At 36.3% G+C, this 17,343-nt stretch overlaps 1 pseudogene; it reads right to left on the reverse strand.

Moving 5' to 3' along the window:
• Positions 7,876 to 14,012, reverse strand: LOC109230272 (annotated as a pseudogene).

Raw genomic sequence — 17,343 nt, forward strand, 5'->3', positions numbered from 1 at the left:
CCTCAAGTCTTCGTTCGTACTTAATTATCAAATTTGACCCCCGAACACGATCCCAGCTTAATTCCTTGAGATTTTACTCAGACTTCAAAGCTTCAAATCACTTAAATTCATTCCATAACATCTATATAGCTCGGAATCACACCTACAAGGCATAAAACACACAATTAGTGCAAAACACTAGCGATTAAAGCGCAAACTCAATTAAAGTGCAGTAAATTCGAGTGTAATAAGCGACTAAAATATGCAATTATAGCCTATCATCAATGGTTCGTCGCTATTTCTTGTTCAAGACCCTTAGGTATTTTTCCCTTCGCCTTAGGTTGTTAATTTTATTGTTCATTTCGTTGTTTCCTCTGTTTATTCCTTTTCTATTTTTCTTTTGTTTTTCATCTCTTCAAAAGTCCATGTTTGCATGATTGGTTTCAAAGTCGTGGGGTTAAGTAATTGTTCCTGATTTTATTATTTTGAGCGTGTTTTCATTTGGGCCCAAATTCCATGAGTCTTTAAGACTCTGTGGACCGGCACTTGGGAGTTTTGGATTTTAGTGTCAAGTATGGGTTCTGAAATCATTAAGCCCAAGAGGAATTGAATTGGGTTTAGCTCAGACCCATTAATTTGGGTCATTTGGACCCAGGGTCTTCTTGGTTAGCAGGGTAATTCTCAGGGGTTTAAAAGGTTAGTTTGGGAAATTGGGATAAGAGAATCTTAGTGTAACTGATTTGGAAGCTTCTGGTAAGGGGTCTTAGGGAAATTTCAGACTTATGGTTATTAAACTTGGGCACCAAGCCACAAAGTAGGGGACTAAAATGCAAATCTAAAACCTGCAGCTTGCCCTAGTAACTTGCCTAAAAAGGCATTGTTACTTAGAGCTGAAAGGAGGGGGCCAGGCATTAAAAAATACTGAAAAAGATACTGAAAATTCAGGCGACTAAAATCCAGAAAAAATCACTATTCCATTGAACTTTTTAGGGTGAAGTTCCAAGTTCTCAATTAAATCTTCAGCTTATCTAAAGTCAAAAATGGCTTAAGTTTTCCTTGTGATCTTAGTAGTTGAGGTTTCAGAGATTCCTCAGGTTATTTTCGAGTTGAATTTGGTTCATTCAAGCTGGTTTTGGGTTGTTTACTGGTGTTACTTGAATGAAATCATTTCCTGGGTTATTTGATACCATTTCCTGGGTTTTTAAATTGGTTTTCTTGCTGCTGTTTGTTGCTGCTTAACTGACCTTCGATTCCCCTCATTTGTTCCAATTTCCAGGTACTTCTTAACCTCAAATGATGTGTGAGGAACTGAATCAGCCCATGTACGACTGATTTGTTGAAGAAATGATACACTGTTTTTCTTTCTTTTTGTGTTAATTCATTTATGAGTATATTTGTTTGACTTCTCAATTTATGCTTCATTGTTATGTGAGAATCCAGTGATCTAGACATTTAACATGTGTAATTAACTTGGACTGTTGAGCTATACCTCATGTTACTCATTCATGATAGTTCTAGTAGTGTAAATCAATTTTCGTATCCTATGTTAGTTTAAAGGTAGAAATGAGTTAGAATTTGTCAATTTCATTACTGTCCATGAACCTTCAAAGGATTGTTATCTTGTCTCCAGTGTAGTTTGAATTATACGAAAGTTTGAAAGTATCTAGTCGTTCATATTTTTAGTTTTTAAACCTGTTAATTAATGCAGCTCATCCGTTCATTTGCCATTAAAAGTAAAGCAAAGAGTAGGCTTGTAAGTTGAATCACCATTAATTGATGTCAAGGTTTTAAATTAGGTGATCAAGTCTTGGATTTCACATTTATGTGTTAATACTGATTTCATCTCTGTTATTGCTCATATTAGTGGATTATGAAAATTGGGGCGTGATGCTGGGCCCAGTTGTTTAACGAGAGGCCCAAATATTACTAGCTCATTTGAATTGGTTCGTTTATCAAATTATAGACTGGTCAAGGATTTGATTTTAAGTCCCCATTTTCTAGCTTGCCTCCCCTGGGCCTGGCTTCATCTGGAGCCCAATCTATTTTTATGCATTCATTCTGCAGCATGTCTATTCACATTTGGTTTATGGACCTGGGCCAATGTCAAAATCAAAAGCCCAAAGCTGGGCAAATTCTAGTAGAAACAGCAGTATTTTCCTTCTTCCTGGTTAATTTTGAAGCCCAAAAATGCTGAAAGTTTGAATTTGTGTTAAGTTTGTGAGATTAATTCTTATAATACGGGTTTTGGGCCTTCCGAGCTAGGTAGCATATTTGAATTAGGAGACTTTCCTCTTGTTCAAGTGTGGACCTGAGTTTGAAGCTCGAATCCCGCGAAAGGTCCTCTAATAATGGTAATTAATGATGCTAATTAATTAGGGCCCTTTAGAGACAACACTTTAATAGAAAATCGTAGTCTCTTTAGAGTGGCCTTTAAATAAAACGAGGCGCGCCACGCCAAACAAAACTCATAAATTGTGTGGCCTCTCTTTTAAAATTTTTATTAAAATACTTAGAATCCGGGACGTGCCGTTTAGCGAATTTTCATGGCCTCCCGCAAAAATAATAACACGTTAGTCGCTTTAGGCGCGCTTTTTAATAATCTTACTTTCCTGAATACGGGTGTGCATTTCATGCAACCCAAATCCAATTCCCAAAATGTTGGATAAAAATGTGTCGAGGATCCGGGTGCATTTCATGTGACGTGATCCGAAAATACGTTTTGAAACGACGTTCACTTTCTTAAAAGATTTCTAACTAAAAGCGGTTAAATAATTCTAAAAATACAATAGGATAACATGTACTAAAACCAGATTTTTGCCAAATATAGCAGTTGAGCGACCGTGCTAGAACCACGGAACTCGGGAGTGCCTAATACCTTCTCCCGGGTTAACAGAATTCCTTACTCGGATTTCTGGTTCGTGATTGTTAAATAGAGTCAAACCTTTTCCTCAATTCGGGATTCAAACCGGTGACTTGGGATACCATAAATCTCTCATGGCGACTCTGAATCTCTTAATATAAACGAATCCCGTTTCGGTTGTCCTTTAATTGGAAAAACTCTTTTATTATACCCTTCACGGGGTGTAGTAGCGAAAAAGGAGGTGTGACACTCCAGGTAAACAGCTTTTGTTGAAGGCTCCATCAAAGTTGATCTTGTACCAGTTCCTTGGAAGGGGCTGCCACTTTACTTTCAGCTTGGTTGAAATTTTACTAGTAGTGGGCTTGGATGATAGAAAGTGATATTCTTATGCTTGGTCAACTACTTGGTTGTGTTAAGGTTTTTAGTATTGTTCACATTAATTTCATTCCTGTTTCTCCAAATTGCCCAGATTGCAAATGGAAATACTTCTTCCCAAGTTATGAGATTATTTGTTATTTTAGGGTTTTTTTATGTAAAAAATCTACCCAATGTTCATTCTTCAATTTGTTATTTAAGGACACCGCCTTGGTTTGCCAAAAGACTTTGGCCACCATGCATTCCCAGAAAATGTGTAATGTGGATTCATTCTTATTTCTGCATGGATTTGCCCACTTCCACTTGGCCTTCCTCTATGTCCATGTGTTGCATGGGTAAGTTAGAGTAAGGGGCGGATTTTTCATGGTTAGTTTTAGTAGTTTTTTCAACTTCGTTTGATTGGTTGTTAATGTTTGAGGAGTAGCTATTAGTAGACGACTTAATGATGTTTCGTCCGCTTTTGTTGGTTGTTGTGGGATTTAAAACCAAATCTATTTTGTTAGACAAAAGGTTTGGATAATTATCAGATTTAGCAGGGTGTGACACGTTTTTGACACTTGTAGAGAAGGTGGTTAACTTGCCATGCAAATTTGAGTTGTTTTTATTATTATCTTTTTTTAATAGAATTTTCCAAAACTATGTGCTCTTGCAGGTTATTGAAAAAACCACCCTCATTGTCAATGTGTGATTTTCCAGTGAGTTCATTTGTTACTAAGGTTCCCCCCTCACTTTGGTCTGATTGGGCTGTAGGTGTAAGCAGAGTTAGGGTTAGTAAGCAAATGTCATACGCTGTGTATTTAAAAACTTACCTGATGATGCATCAAATATGCGTACTCTAATACCTGGTGCAACAGAGGAACACGCCTTGTTCATGGACTGATTGGCTACTTTTGATTTGCTTTTTCTAGGAAAGGAAACGGTCCTCCACTCCTGTGTTTTGGCTTCCTTAGGTTGTGGTGCCTCGTTTGTGACTGGACCTTCATTATGGCCACTTGGTAGAGACCTATGGGGGCAGGTTCTGTTCGAGTACCCCAGCCTTCCATAAATTTTGCACAAAAAACCTTCTCCTTCATAGAGTATAGGTTGTTTGTGATGGCCAATCATGATAAAAGTTTGAACCGGCTGGTTCAATGGCAATTCAACACAAAGTCTCGCATACCTCCCTCTCAAAGTGGCTGATGTGCATGAATCCACTTTAAGCAATTTGCCAGTGCAGTTTCTAATTTTTGTTAGGATAATCCCATCATAAAATACCGTGGGAAGTTGTGGTAGTCTTACCGAAACGGCAGTGCAATTTTGAGATGCCTTTGTTGCTACAAAGTTAGGGACCCATTTTTGCACTGATAGGAAAAAGCCACTGATGAACCATGGTCCATCATGTAGTATCCTAGTCATGCTTTTCTCTTTTCGTCAATTTAACCGTGTAGTAATCTTCCCCTAGGTCTATTAAAGGATAGTTTTCATCTACCTTCCATAGCTCTTGAGTTTTCCTCTTTAGGTAATGGTGAACTATCTGTTTGTCCATGAGTTTGATGATGAGTGAGTATTTCCAAGGATTGTACATTCTTTGTTTATCATCCTCACTTAGTATGATTTGCCTCATGTTTTGGCACACATCTTCCATCGAAGAGGTTTCCAAGTCATATTATTGAATATTCATGGTAGTACACGAGGGTCCTGGAATTGATTGGGAATCAATGGAGAATATTTTCCCTTGAATTAATTTATCTTTGTAAGAAGAAGTAGGATTGATTGGTGATGAAATTTTGTCAGGGGATTTGGGTGGAATTTCATGTGGATTCCCTGAGTGTTGGTTTAGTGAGAAGTTGCTCATTCTCTCTCTAAAGTTTTGTGTTCTTCTTGAACTTCTTGGATTTAAAACCTCAAAACATCTATGTGAACAATGGTTTTCTAAATTCTTAAATGCTCTTAATTAAAGATATACATTCTGGTGACTTTTATTTATGGAGTTAACCTGTCTCTAAAGTCAGAGAATAGCCAAGTTATTGAAGGACTCTACTTTCTGTGATTCTATAAAAATTAGTGAAACTTATGCATAAAACCTATTAGATAAATTAACCTATTTCAGTCATGTTTTTTGTTTCATGAAAGAAAAATGCAAGCATTACCTTTAGAAACTCATAACCATTATTGAATGTAATTTACTACATGCATATGTTAAACTATAATGCAATTCAATTAGAAGTGAATAAGACCGAAGAATTGTGGTCGTTTATTATGATTCTATTCCATCGGCATCCCATCTTCTTTAATGTTACTTTATAGTCACGCTTTTATAGCTAAATATATGATTAAAGATTAATTTATCATGTAGTATGCGTACCTAGTTCATCTAATGATAGCATTGTATTCTGTCAGCAAAATCGAAGTAAATATAACTTGAGGCCAGCAACGTACCTCATTGTTTGCTTATAATTTTATTATAAATTGAATTTGTTATGCTGAAGCCTCTAGCTTCAAATACAGCCAAGTTGGAAATAAAATCAGCTCAACACCTACAGTTAAAGACTCGTGCTGATAACATGTTATGAAATTAAGCTAAAAGTGACAATATGAAACATAAAATAGACAATATATGTAGAGAGGGAAAGAGAACATTTCTTCTTCTTTCAAGTATGCTTCTTATGTATCTTCCATAGGAGAATAACATCCTATTTATAGGTTACAAATCTCTTCTCAAGTTAAATGTATTAATGAACTCATTCATTTGGTATGAATTTGCCAAAGACAGATACGAAGAGAACATCTACATACATTGAAAGTAACATCCACATACATCGGATTTATAACACCTTTTACATAGTTTTCGAATTTTACAATTGGTCAAAGCCACGAACTTTTTGATATCATAACCCAAACAAATTCTAAATTTTCAATATTATGCAACATGCATTTTTCATGACAATCTGTTCCAACAAATTAAACTAACAATATATAAGTACTTAGTACGCCACCAATTAATGTTGTCTCGTCCAGTACTTATATCTTTTGATCATCAGTTGCTCCATTTTCACTCTCCCAATTAAGTTCCTATCACCTTATAAGTACCTTTCCGCTCGTTTTTTTCCGCTTCCTACTTAGGTTTTTGGTATTTCAATATATAGATTTCCAATTTTTCATTGGGTATCAAACTTAGCTTCTTTCTTAATTGTTCCTTTATTAATGTGTCGTCCATAAAGGAACCAAGTGTTCAACGTGAACATGAGATTCAAGGCTGGCATAGAAAGCAGAATCAGGAGGTGCAATATTAAAGGACCAATTATTAGAGTTCTTATTAAGGCTAGGGATTTTTATATCCGAAACCTATCGGATTATTCTGAAAATGTTGTCTATGGCTGTCTAATGGGCTGTTCTTCAGCTCCACAATTGCACCTGACTACTAATTTCAGTATCAACTCTTCTATATCATACAGAAAGACTCAGCTCAAGGGACAATCCTATGCTAAAAGTAGGGTGCGTGTGGTTCCTCTTTAAGAGAATTATAATAATTGTTGAAACATTAGGGTGCTAATAATATTAACGTTTCCTACAACATTCAACAAACTCTTATATATGATAGAAACCAAAAGCAGCAAAAACACAAATTTATAAGGTAAAAAAGATAGAGTATTTTCCTTTTAGTTTATGTTTTCAAAGTAGCAAATTAAAGATCTGAATTTACAAATTATATAGTTGTAGTCTAAAAGGTGACTTGGATTGAACCTCGGGTATATCTCGAGCTCAGGTGCAAATTCACCATCTTTGACTTTCGGTTCATTTCTCATTAGCACAAGCTAAATTTCTTTACTACTAACTCTTCACCAGCCCACAAAATTACTACTCCCTCCGTTCCAATTTATGTGAAGTTGTTTGACTGGGCACGAAGTTTAAGAAAAAATGAAGACTTTTGGAATTTGTGGTCCTAAACAAGTCAAAAAGGAACTTGTTTGACTGGGCACGAAGTTTAAGAAAAAATGAAGACTTTTGGAATTTGTGGTCCTAAACAAGTCAAAAAGGGGTCCAGAATATTTGTGTGGTTATAAAATCTTCTCATTAAGGGTAGAATTGTATGTTTAAGCTAAATTGTTACCAAATTTAGAAAGGGTTCGTTCTTTTTGGAACGGACCAAAAAGGAAATAGGTTCACATAAACTGGAACAGGGGGAGTATTTAGTGAAAGCAAAAATTTTCTTTTAACAAGTACAAGTCTTCCATTTTGAGATATTACTTGTATCCTTTCTAACTTACTGGAAAAATAAAGAAAATAATTTGTTTTAGATGCTACAGTAATTAATTTACACCGTTAACTGTTTAGGTAAACTCTTACTTACTAGAATTAGATGCTTTTGTTCTCTAGATCCCTTAGCTCTTCTTTTAAAACCACCTGTTCCCTGGTGGAGTCGTGTCCAACATATTAAAACATAGATGGTGTCCAAAGAACTAAACGCCAGTGATGTCCAAGCATGCAACGTGCCCCAATCACACGAAAAAAGATTCGACTTTTCCCTGTTTTGTTATTTATCGTCTACTTTTTCCATTAAAGCTGCATGCATGCATAAAATAAGTAACAAAAAACCTGACCACTGTGCATGGAATATGTGAAACCTAATAAGAACAAAGAGGTATTCACATCTTTAAAGAAATCACAATTTAATCGTCAAGTTATCAACAAAATAAGAATCACAATCATCATTATCAACACAAGTACACAAAACAATTTTTTTTAATATTTGCGCAAGCTAATGGTACATGATGTAACTTCGTCCTTCTATCGTTCTCCACTTAAATATGAGATTTATATCGGTGCAACAAGATTCGAACTCGTGATATGCCTCTAATCCACACGTCACAAAAATTACGCTCTTATACAACGGAATTGGATGGAAAGTCGAAAGGCAAGGGAGAAACAGAAGAGGAATCAAGTAAATCCTTATGAACAAAACCATACTTCCTCAACACTTGATTATCTGCCAAATTTAATGCCTTTTGCATTGCATTATAGCATGTTTCCCAAGAATATATCGGATTATAATCACCACTACAAGGTTCACAACCAGTAAAATGTGTAATAAATGGCATCCTCCATTTATCCTTAATTAAGTACTCCTCCCAAAGCTTACCGTACCTCTCACTTACCTTCTCTGCATGTCTTCTCCTTAAGCTAGGCATTTTTTTCTCTATTCCAATATACTTGTCTGTGATATTATCAAGTTGGCCGATGATGTCTACCCAATAACCTTGGAAATAGTACTCACTTTCTAAGTAAAGTTTGTCACCCCATTTGTCTTTTTCCTTCAAAAGTAAATAGGACAGACCTGACTGGTCATCGGACTGTGGAAAGTTCTTGTCTTTAAACGTTGACTGTAAAATTTGACCCCATTTATCATACTCCGTTGACTGTGGACCCATTTTTGCCCAAGCTTCTATTAAGTCCATTGACCATTGACAGTTTCGAATCAAGAACACTCCGGCATTGAGACCTGCAGAAGTAGCAAAATCAATTTGTATTTTATAATACACATAATTGTTGGCATAAGTTTAAACGGATTGGAGTAGACTCATAAAAGTTATTGGATTAAAACGATCAAAATAGTGTAACTATTGACAGTCACAGAGACAAAATTCTAACACAACAACAATAACCCAGTAGAATTACACTAGTGGGGTATGGGGAGAGTAGATTGTACACAAATCTTACCCCTACCCCGAAGGAATAGAGAGGCTGTTTGGGGAGACCCTCGGCTCAGAGACAATAGATCCGTAACAAGAACAGAAATAAGAAAAATAGTATCAGCATTGTAAAATACAGCAAATAAATGGAAAGGCCAAAATGCGAAAGCTAAGACAACAAAATTGTAAAACACAACAAAAACCGCTATGCAGTCCTAGACAAAACACTATCAGATTAGCTGGCACAGCAAGGAGAAACGCTCGACTACTCCCTAACCTACAACCCTAATGCTCGACCTCCACACCTTCCTATCAAGGGATATGTCCTCGGAAATCTAAAGTCGCATCATGCCCTGCATGATCACCTTGCCTCAATACTTCTTAGGCCGCTCTCTACCTCTTCTACTACCTGCCAGAGCCAAACGCTTACACCTTCTAATCGGAGCATCTAGGCTCCTCCTGCGCACGTGCCCGAACCATCTAAGCCTCGCTTCCCACATCTTGTCATCCATGGGAGCCACACCCACCCTCTCTCGAATATCCTCATTCCTAATCTTATCTACCTTAGTGTGCCTGCACATCCATCTCAACATCCTCATTTCTTCTACTATCGTCTTCTGGATATCTGAAATCTTGACTGGCCAACACTCAGCCCCATACAACTTGGCCGGTCTAACCACCGCTCTGTAGAACTTACCTTTAAGTTTTGGTGGCACATTCTTGTCACAGAGGACACCAGACGCTAACCTCCATTTCATTCACCCCAGCCCGATACGGTGCGTGACATCCCTGTCGATCTCCCCGTCTCCTTGGATAATAGACCCTAGGTACTCGAAACTCTCTCTCATAGGGATGACTTGTGATTCAAGCCTCACTTCCACATCCGCTTCCCCCGACACGTCGCTAAATTTACACTCCAAATATTCTATCTTTGTCCTGCTCAACTTGAAATCTTTCGACTCCGCGGCCTGCCTCCATACCTCCAGTCTCTCGTTAATGCCGCCTCGCGTCTCATAAATCAGAACTATATCATCAGCGAACAGCATACACCAAGGCACCTCCCCTTGAGTATGGTGTGTCAGTGCATCCATCGCCGGCAAATAAGAACGAGCTGAGAGCAGATCATTGGTGTAACCCCATAACAATCGGAAAAAGCTCTGAGTCACCTCCCACAGCCCTAACCCGAGTCTTAGCTCCATCATACATAACTTTTATCGCCCTAATATAAGGTACCGGTACGCCTTTCACCTCCAGGCATCTCCAAAGAACGTCCCTAGGGACCTTGTCATACGCCTTCTCTAGGTCAATATACACCATGTACAAATCCCTCTTCCTGTCTCTATACTGTTTTACCAACCTCCCAATAAGGTGGATAGCTTCTATAGTAGAACGATGCGGCATGAATCCGAACTGGTTCTCTGATATAGACACCGCCCTCCTTACCCTCCCTTCCGCCACCCTCTCCCAAACTTTCATGGTATGACTCAGTAACTTGATACCCCTATAGTTGTTATAATTCTGGATATCACCTTTGTTCTTGTACAGCGGAATCATCATACTCCACCTCCACTCATTTGGCATCCTCTTCGAAACAGCTCAGTCAGCCACTCCAAGCCTACTCAACCCACATACCTCCAAAAGTTTACTGGGATCTCGTCTGGTCCGGTCGCTTTGCCCTGACTCATCTTACTGTCGCTTCCATGACCTCATCAACTTAATACGACTACAGTACCTAAAGTTTTGTGACTCTCGGAGTGCCCCAATCCCCCTAACACGATGTTTATATCCCCCTTTCGTTCAGCAGTTTATGAAAGTACGACTGCCATCTTTGCTTAATCTGGGCCTCTTCCATCAATATACAACCTTCCTCGTCTTTGATGCACCTAACTTGATCCAGGTCACGAGCCTTCCTCTCTCTCGCTCTGGCCAGCCGAAATAACTTCTTGTCCCCACCTTTGGCCCCTGGTTCCTCATACAACCGACCAAACGCAGCAGTCTTAGCCTCCGTGACCGCTAATTTCGCCTCCCTCCTAGCTTCCTTATATCTTTGTCTTTTCGCTCTCCTCTTCTCCTCGTCTGTACTCTCCACTAACTTAAGTTATGCCGCTTTCTTTGCTTCCACTTTACCCTGGACTACGTCATTCCACCACCAGTCACCTCGGTGCCCGTCAGAGTAGCCCTTCGAGATCCCTAACACCTCCCTCGCCGCCTCCCTTATACATTCCGCCGTCGCCATCCACATAACGCTAGCATCCTCACCACTCTTCCAGGACCCCATAGCCGTTGACCGCCTCTCCAACTCCTGCGCATTTTTCTTAGTCAAAGCTCCCGACCTGATCCTCAATTGACCCCGTAAAGACCTCTCTTCCTCTTTATCAAGATACCGACGTCCATCACCAGGAGCCTATGTTGTGTCGCGAGGTTCTCACTCGGGATCACCTTACAATCCTCGCATAGCCCCCTATCGCACCACCTGAGGAGGAGATAATCAATCTGTGTCTTAGCCACCATACTCCGGAAAGTAATCAAATGCTCCCCCTCTTCTGAAAAATAATCAAATTTTATATTCTAATGGTATGAGTGAAAGTTTCATAATAATTGTGAGTTCGACTCCCACAATTCCTTCCCCTACCTTCTCCTATCGCCTATGTAATAAAAATTTTAAAGTTATATGTAACTTTATACTAATAATTTTAACAAATACACTAATTTAAATAAAAAGAATGGGAGCCTTGGACATGCAAAGAAAAAAAAAAAAGGACGGGAGTTTTGGACATGCTACACATATTAAGTAATAAACCGTTATTGACCTATCTTAATCTAAGAATTAAGTTATTATTAGAGGCGGAGCCACGATTTGAAGTCTTTATGGGTTCGAGATTCTAATCCGTTTAAGTTGTTGGGATCTAAATTAATAATTTTAATAAATATTTAAAGGATTTTTAAGATAAATATAGGGTTTGAACCAAAGTTGTTTGACCTAAACCATAACTGACAATTACTATGATTCGATTATTGATTTGACTCGTTTTGACCCGTCTAAGTTTAATCCAAACAGTTACCTGTCCAGCTCTTCTTCTCGTAGATTAATTTGGGCCAACCGTAGACAACAAAGTTGTGGTCTTTGTATTTCTCCAAAGGTAGCTTGAAATCCATGTCAGTGAAGGCAGCATCTGAATCCACCCACCAAATCCATTCTGCTTCTGGATGAGCTACCATAGCTGCTCGAACAGCGGGCATTTTTGCCCAAAAGAAGAACATTTTCGGTTGCAGTAACACGTTATTGTAGAAAATATCGTACCCGTGGATTCTGCAGTAGTCTACCTGTTGGACATCATAATCAGTTACGTATTATTCAATAATAATAGTAACAAATTATTGTAACTGTTATATAACCTGTAATCTAAATATTAAAGTAGAGGTTATAAATTTTTGAAATATGAAAATAATTAAGGATAACGGTTAAATATATTTTTCTAAAACTAAATATTAAGTCTATAATTGTTACCGTTGAATTTGAGAAACAAAATATAATAAATATGTTACTCGAGTATTTTCGCGAAGATATATGGTTTGTTTAGTACTCCTTCAAGTTTATTCTTTCTACAATTTCTTAGAGTACTATTTTGTATATTTTCATCTTTCATTGGATTGAATTCTTGTGATAGCAGAAATCAAAGGTTTAGTTTCTTGTTTCTTGCTAGGTATTTTATTGGGATGTTATTATTTTTAGCCCGCGTAAAAAAACTATTAATATTCGGTAGTCGAAAAAATATATAAAATATGTATAATTTTTATATATAACATACAAAATATCTAATTATATATATACAAAAATATATTTTTTTTAATTATTATTTTGAGAGCGTCCATACAATGTTATTTTTCCTATTTTTTGGGCCAAAAACTATTTTTTTAGGGCTTCCACGAGGATTTACCTGCGCGCACCTAAAGGAAAAATTACTACAGTATTCTAAAGAATGTCTTTGCCTATAATATATTTGATATTTCAATACAATAATCTTTTGCGTATTTAGACTTTCCAAAACTATTTCACAAAATGATTACTCCCTCTGTCTAATGAAAATGTTCGGATTTCGAGAGTCAAAAGTTATTCTTTGATAGTAATTTTTTTATGTCTTTTAAATATACTAAATTATTAATTATTATGACTTATAGTATTTTTTGATGTAGTTCCCAAATATTAAAAATTTTATTTCAAAAAATTTAACGATTCTATATTTAAATACACGATCAAAATTATGAAATTTAAAGTGTCACATAAATTAGGACATCATGAGTACGACACTACGTACCTTGTTCTTGAAGAACCTGAGCAACAAATGATCGCCGATGGGGTTCTTACACGGTGTCGACTGTGAACCTGAAACGACAAGAATCCGTTCTTTTACACCATGATTAAATGTCGGATGAAGTTTTGACCATTTACTTCTCTTTTCGTCCCAGTTTTTTATTGGTTTCTCTATACTGTAGTTCAAATCTGGATCATCATAAAAAGTTGGTTCTTGAGACTCTTGATTTAAATTAAAGCCCGCTGATTTAGAGTCCAAAGTATTGGACTTCGAGATCATAATGGTAGAAAAACTAGGATTTGGGCTAATGAATGACCATATGGCCAACAATATCAGGTAAAGCCACTAAAGTTCCACTGACAAACAAAAACCCATCGGAGAAAAATGATGAAACTTTTGTTCGATAATCTTGTTTCGTCATTGAGCCTGGTGTATTGTGATGCTTCACGTGTTGGTCTTAGCGCGGTGGTAGCGCAGAGTGGTAAGGTGATTGCTTACGTGTCACCGCAGTTGAAACCCTGTAATTAGGAGAACTATCTTGTTCACGATTTGGAATTTGGCATTGTTACAACTGAAGAGGGTGTATGATTATGGCTGACCATTTTACAGAAGATCAGCACTTTTGTCGATTGATTGTACTGCTAATAAACTTAGAATGGTATTTTTGGGGAAGACTGAGGGGACAGATTTTCGAAAAAGATCAAAGCTATAGTTCAGAAGTTGAAAACGTGGACTGAGGTGAAGAAAGGATCGATTTAGAAATGGCGAGAGAGAGAGAGAGTAGCATTATTTGACAATGACTAAAGTAAAGTGCTAATTAACAGCGTTTTTTCCCAATCATATACTTTACTATATACATACAATACTTACTAATCCGATTAATTCGGATTTGTGTCGTATAGAGTTCATAAAAAGTGAAAATTTCTCTACTAGGAGTATCTACTTTTCAGGACGACTCAAACCCTAAATCTCTGGCAAAGGTAGAAGTGCTGCAAGTTAGGTTGAATCCAGTAATTTTCGCTCAAACATTTTGTTTACCCTTAAAATCGGATAAAATAAACTTATAAGTGGTTTTAAGGATACGTAATTTCACCTAGCACCAGTTGATAAATATGATGATTAATAGTGTAAATAAGTAATAAAATAAATCAAACCAGTATTTAAGTGCAATTCAGTCCTTGAGTTACGTTGCCTTCGAACGAGTGAATGAGAGTAGAATTATTAAATAAACTGAAGAACAGTAGAGTATAGAAATGTATTTCTTTGATATGCGTGAATGTAAGGTATTTATAAAATAATTAGAACCCCCTTTATATAGTAGAGGAATTCTACTTAAGGTACAATTCTAAATATGGAAGAAAATCCCATGATTGGCTGAACAACTGGTCTTGACTTGATTCGTGCCGAGATTCTCGCCACGATCCTTCGCCGATCCCGGATATCTCGGTTTTCTGTTACTCGACTTAGCTTCGATCTCCATCTTATTCGGTCTCTCGGTCTTGATCGACCTCGAGCTTAATCTGTCCCGGGGTCTCGATAACTTAACCCCGTTACATAGATAAAAATCAAAGTCCAAATTGATCTACCACGTTCCAGCCTTGGTCAGTCGAACAAAAAGGGTCATCCCGATTTTGACCGTATACACATTTATCTTGTGTTAAGACTTCATTCAACATATAAATATTAAATTTAGATCTCAATCATTAACAAGAAGTCATCGTTCTAAAATTTAAAACCCTTAAAATTAAAATTCTGGCTCGGTCTCTAATCAAATCCACGTGCCACACCCTTGGTGCTAAACAAAGAGCTGATCAGCTCTGCCCACAGCCCTTGTTCACGTAGGGAGGCTGCTTTTAATGTACTCTTGGAGAAGTGTAATTCACCTTGATATTGATGTTCTTAAGTAATCATAAAAACATAACTAATTGGTACTCCCTCCGGTTCATAACAAGTAATCTTTTGGCCGTTTTCATATATATTAAGAAATTTATTTTTTAATATTTATTGGTAATAAAATTGATCATATTAATCTTTACCATCTCTTCACATAAACACTCCTAATAACACATACTCCAACACTATTTACTCCAAGGACAATGTAGGGAAAAAATAATCAATTCATTCTTGAAATCTGAAAAAATTAGATATTTTGGACCACAAGAAAAATGCTAAAAAAATTCACTTATTGTGAATCGGAGGGAGTAGTGAAATATTTCTTCATTTTTTCTTGTTTGAAATGTTTCAAACCAAAAGAATGACATATAAATTACGTAATATAACATTCTTTTTACAATCACAACGTGTAAATGATAAAGATACGCTTTATGTTAGTTAATCAATTATTATTTTCTTATAACCTATGATATGTCTATAATAATGTTTGCCGTTTTGATCCTAAGGTTATTGTAAGAAAACTGTTTACATTGGTGGTCACAAGAAAAACACGTTATAACTTATTCATTTATCTCAATGTTACTTCATCATAAAATCTCAATTACTTTTTATTTATTTGTTTGAGAAAATGAAGATTGATAATTATAACTTCTAGTTTGATTTTGAATTATTTTAATCATTTGTGCCAATTACTCTAAAAATCAATATATTTAGGAACAAATGTTTGTCCAATTCGAAACTAAACATATACTCTTTAAGTTTCTTGTTTATATCAAACAATAAATGCAGGCATGTTTTGTATTTTTGCACATAAAATATTCTCTCTCAAATTTGGTTAGCATTTTCCTCGATCATTTTTAGCTGTCCACTTTTGACTTTGTACTTCTTTTAATAAAAAATAAATGAAGTACGTATTTTACAATTTTATCCATATATAATAATGATAACATTTCAAAAAGTATTGAGAAATGATTTGGGGAATGAGTAATTAATAATAAGGGCAAAACAAGAAGAAAAAAAGTTTGTCTTTCTCTTGATTTGCTAAAATAGATAATAAGTAACAGCGCAAATATATTTTTAGTATAATGGGCAAGTAAAAGTGAATGAAAAGAGGGTGTAATCTCACTTATATTTATAACTTAACTACAGTATATTAATATGGTATACAACAACTGCTGGATTTAAATTAGTATATTCAGATTTTAATGCAATTAATCAGACGTCGAGTGACAATACTTATAAATATTATTATTATTACTATATCTGTACGTATTGGAATTAGTATATCATATCCTGCATGCAATTGCTGAACAAAGGTGCATAATTTTATACTGTACCAAATGACCCTTAATTATTGGCTTTTAGTGTTGGCCCTAACGTATGCCTGCATGGAAAGTAGCCCTTAAATTGTTGGCATTTGAAGCAAATCATTCTATTACGATTTTGTTCCATTAATTAAACAGAAAAGCATATTCCCTTCACTTTGCCAAAAGCAGAACATGTCAATTGTGTAGGACACATGACAATGCATGGAATTTCTCCTTACTTACTGCTTACGTTTAATGGGACGTAACTAATATCACAATTGTTAAGGGAAACGTAGGGAAAAAACTGAACAAATCAGTACTTCTTTTGGTCCACTTTAATTAATTTTTTGGTTATTTTTTGGTAGTACACAATATTTGATCTTTTTAGATATCAAGATGGGATTAAATTTTTCTTTCAAAGTTGGCTTTGGAGCAAAGAATCTCGAGTTTTATTTACAATGAATAAATTAAAGAGATAGCTGTAAGCATTTAATTTTATCGAATTTAAATCGATAAAAGAATGCGGACTATGTTTTAAATATATTAGTCCAAATAAATTTATTGGGATAATATAATTGGATTATTTATATAACTAAGTCCAATATATATGGATTAAATAAATAAGTCTTAATCCATTGGGCTCGTCCATTTAGTTGGGCTACAAATAATGAGCCCACTTCATTAGGCCCATATATGACATCTTCCTAGAGGCCCAGTTTGGTGCCACGTGTCAAATGATGTGGCACGCCAAGTCAAACGAAAGAGCCAATAGGATCATGCCACGTGTCAAAATGACAAGGCATGCCAAGTCACATTAAAAGGCTAATGAAATCGCGCCACTTGTGCAAGTGACATGTTCTGGCCAATCAAATGCGGCCATGTTACACCTCAATTTGATTGGTCGGAAAGAGTTTGTTCTTATCATAATTCTTCCTTTCCACAACTAT

This window comes from Nicotiana attenuata, chromosome 1 (genome assembly GCF_001879085.1).
Source record: "Nicotiana attenuata strain UT chromosome 1, NIATTr2, whole genome shotgun sequence".
Taxonomy (NCBI): domain Eukaryota; kingdom Viridiplantae; phylum Streptophyta; class Magnoliopsida; order Solanales; family Solanaceae; genus Nicotiana; species Nicotiana attenuata.